Raw genomic sequence first — 4145 nt, forward strand, 5'->3', positions numbered from 1 at the left:
ACCAGTGGCGGCGCGTGGCTCACGCGCCGCCGCTGGGAGAGTTGGAAAATGTGTGGATCTGAAACAGATTCCTCCTTTCTTGTCTCCCTCGCCAGTGGTGACCTGCAAATCAACAGAAAACACAACAACACAATTGATTCTTTTTTTTCTTAGATCTGTTTAGATATGCTTCTCTCTCCTTTCTTGGGTAGTAGATCGGGCGGCACTGATGGCTATGCGGACATGCTGCTGCTGGACGGTCTTCACCCCTGCTGGTGGTAGTTGCTGCGTTGACGGTCTTCTTCGTCCTCTGATCTGGTGACTGTTGTCTATGGGCGCTGAAATCGCGGTGGAGATGGGCTTGCTGGAGGTGTTGCTGGTGCCGTTGTTCGGCCTCCGCCAGGGAAGGAGCTGCTGGGGGAGGCTGAGAGAGGAGAAGGACGGCGCTGCCGCCGCCGCCGCTGGATCTGCCAAGAGAGGGAAGAACAACGGTCTTGGAGAAGGGGAGAAGTTGTGGTGAGGAGGAGACAACGGTCTTGGTTGTGGTCTGTGGGGAGAATGGCGATGGAGACGGCGTGAAGCTGAAAAATTGAAGCCAAGGGGGATGAGATGAGGGAAGATCAGGCTGGGTTGTGAGAGGAGGAATGGGGGCTGTGGAAATGTGGCCGGCCGGTGGAGATGGGTGAAGGAGAAGAGAAAAATGGAAAATGGGAGAGGGGGCGGCGGCTGCTGGCCTTGAAAGTGATAGTTTAGGGCTCCTCTTTCCTCTTGTTTTTTTTGTCAAAATTGCCCCCCCTCCCTTTGTGTTAAAGGTTGCTATTTATAGGCAAAATGTTGCTTGGATTTCAAAATTGGTCCCTCAATTTTATTTTTTTTAATAAATTTTGATTTTTTTTAATTTTTTTGTATTTTTTAAAAAACAAGCAATATCAACATCGACTCAATGAGGAAGATCAATGATTTTAAAAATAACGCGTTAAAAGTTAAACGCGTTCCAAATATCTTTGAAAATTTAAATTCTTTTGAGATGATGTTGAAAATGCTAAAAATGATGCAAATATATTTTAAAAAATTATTTTTTGGATTTTCGTTGTTGTTTTCTCTTTTTTTGAATTTTTCAAAAAATTTATCAAAACATGGATAAAAATTGAGGAATAACCCAAAATTAGGTTATGATAGTAATGACCAATCGGGAGGTTGAATGATAGGAGCACAAGTAAGCAAGTTTTTAAGTTTAACAAAGGCTTCTTCATAATGTTCAGTCCATTCAAAAATAGTATCCTTTGTTAGAAGGTTACTTAAAGGCTTAGATATTACACTAAAATCTTTGATGAACCTTCTATAAAAACCAGTATGTCCTAGGAATGATCTAACATCTTTCAGAGATTTTGGTGCTGGCAAGTTTGCAATTAACTCGATTTTAGATTTGTCAACCTCAATTCCTTTTGATGAAACAATGTGACTAAGTACAATGCCGTTTGTTACCATAAAATGACATTTTTCCCAATTCAGCACAAGATTCTTCTCTTCACACTTGGTCAAAACCTTTTCTAAGTTAGTCAAACAATCATCAAATGAATCGCCAAAAACAGAAAAATCATCCATGAAAATCTCAAGAAAATGTTCAACCATATCACTAAATATAATGAGCATGCATCTTTGAAATGTGTCTGGTGCATTACATAATCCAAAAGGCATCCTTTGATATGCAGAAGTACTAAATGGACATGTGAATGTAGTCTTTTCTTGATCTTCCAATGCAATTTCAATTTGGTTGTAACTCGAATAGCTATCTAGGAAACAATAAAATTCATGACCTGCAACTCTTTCTACGATTTGATCCATGAAAGGTAAAGGAAAATGATCTTTTCTAGTCATTGAATTAAGTTTCCTATAGTCAATGCACATGCGCCAACCAGTAACAGTTCTAGTGGGAATTAACTCATTGTTCTCATTTGTTATCATAGTGACTCTAGACTTCTTGGGTACAACTTGGGTAGGACTTACCCATTTGCTGTCAGAAATAGGATAAATGATTTCATTATCTAGAAGCTTAATGACTTCGTTTTTCACTACTTCTTTCATATTAGGATTTAGCCTTCATTGCATTTCTCTAGAGGGTTTAGCATTTTCCTCTAAATAAATTCTGTGTGTACAAATCAAAGGACTAATTCCTTTTATATCAGCTATGGTCCATCCTAATGCATTTTTGTGCATTTTCAGAGTTTGTAATAACTTACCTTCTTGATGTGTATTAAGTTTGGAAGAGATTATTACCGGAAAAGTTTCATTTTCTCCCAAAAATGAGTATTTAAGATTGGATGGCAATGGCTTCAAATTAGGTTTTGGTGGTTGAACACTTGAAGGTATGGACTTAATTGATCGTGGTGGCAATTTCTCAATTTATGGCCTCTAATTACTTGTCTTTGATTCTTCCTGAAAATAAATCATTTGCAAATCATCAGATTCATCAATCTCAATTTCACTGGAAGTGGTTGGAAATTGATCATGAATTAATTTTTCAGTAAAGTCCACTTCTTGTAAATCATTATCATCTCTAGGTTGCTTGCAAATATTGAAAATATTCATCTCCAATGTCATATTTCCAAATGATAGCTTCATCAGTCCATTCCTACAATTAATCAATGCATTAGAAGTTGCAAGAAAGGGATGTCCTAAAATAACAGGAAATGAATTACATACTTCAACAAGTTGTGTGTCCAAGACAATAAAATCCACAGGATAAATGAATTTATCGACTTGTACTAACACATCTTCAATTATTCCTCTAGGCACTTTTATAGATCTATGGCAAGTAAAAGAGTTATAGAAGTTGGTTTTAACTCACCTAGATTGAGACTCTGAAAAAATGAATATGGAAGTAAATTCACACTAGCACCAAGGTCAAGTAAGGCTCTTTCAATTTTATGCTCTCCAATAAAGCAAGAAATTGTAGGACAACTAGGGTCTTTATATTTCAAAGCATTATTGTTTTGAAGAATAGCACTTACTTGTTTGGCTAGAAAGACTTTCTTTTTCACATTCAGTTTCCTCTTCATAGTGCATAGATCTTTCAAAAATTTAGCATAGGAAGGAACCTGTTTAATAGCATCCAGCAAAGGTATATTGATCCTTACCTGTTTGAAAATTTCAAAAATTTCAGAGTTGTGATTGACTTTCCATTGTTTGGTCATGGCTTGAGGAAATGGAAGTGCTGGCGGAGAATCAGTCTTTTCTTTGAAATTTTTAGATTCAACCCCTTCCTTACCCTCAGAGATTGACTCATCATCTTTCTCATAAGGTTCAAGAGAGGGTTTTTCAATAACCTTATCACTGCGTAGAGTGGTGACTGATTTGACTTGATCCATGTGTTGGCTTCCGGAACTACTTGCATTTGTATTGTATTGCCCTTTCGGATTTTCTTGTGGTTGAGATGGAAACTTACCTTTCTCTTGGAAACTGAGAGCAGATGTTAATTTTGCAAGAGTATCTTTAAAATCTGTCATGTTTTGAGCAAGTTAAATATTGATTGTCTCTTGCTTTTCAATGAATGCATGCAATGTTTCCTCAAGATTTCTTCTAGAAGGTGGAGCATAAGGAGGTACATATCCATGAGAATTTTGGAAATTGTGGTGTGCTTGAAACGGTGGTTGTGAAGTTTGTGCAAAGAAAGAAGCATTGCGTTGATGATGACAAAGAATCGATTCTGATCATGGAATAAAAGGAAGATGAGATGAAGCCCACCGTTACGAAAATCTTTAAGAAATGAAAAGATCAACCTTGCCATCAGGAAGCCCCGAGTTTTCAAATCCTGCGATTGTGAATTGTCAAGAAGCACCAAGTTTTCCAACCCTTCTCTTGTTATCCCTTCAAGACTTTGCCAAGTCACCCATTATAACGAGACCAACATTTTCTTGTGTAGGTCACCCATTACAATGAGACCAATTCTCCATATTTCTTATCCGGGTAGGTCATGACACGACTAAAAGATTGATGTCTTCTCCCAAGTGCAGGAGTGTTGAAGTAATAAATAACCCGGCAAGACCGGGGTCGAACCATAGAGAGGTTAATTGTACAAATTATAAACGATAATAGTACAACAACAACAATAATAATAACAACAACAATAATAATAGTAATAACAATAATAACAACAATGGCAATAA

General features: G+C 37.5%; 1 long non-coding RNA gene across 1 annotated transcript in view; it reads left to right on the forward strand.

Moving 5' to 3' along the window:
- Positions 1-283: 283 nt before the first annotated feature.
- LOC105109137 (uncharacterized) overlaps positions 284-4145 on the forward strand; it is a 16672-nt gene continuing 12810 nt past the window's right edge. The window contains exon 1 of the long non-coding RNA XR_839171.1: positions 284-358. This is a non-coding gene — a long non-coding RNA (uncharacterized LOC105109137). The remainder of the gene's footprint in view (positions 359-4145) is intronic.

Source organism: Populus euphratica, unplaced genomic scaffold (assembly GCF_000495115.2).
Source record: "Populus euphratica unplaced genomic scaffold, PopEup_1.0 scaffold208.1, whole genome shotgun sequence".
In the NCBI taxonomy this organism is placed as follows: Eukaryota; Viridiplantae; Streptophyta; class Magnoliopsida; order Malpighiales; family Salicaceae; genus Populus; species Populus euphratica.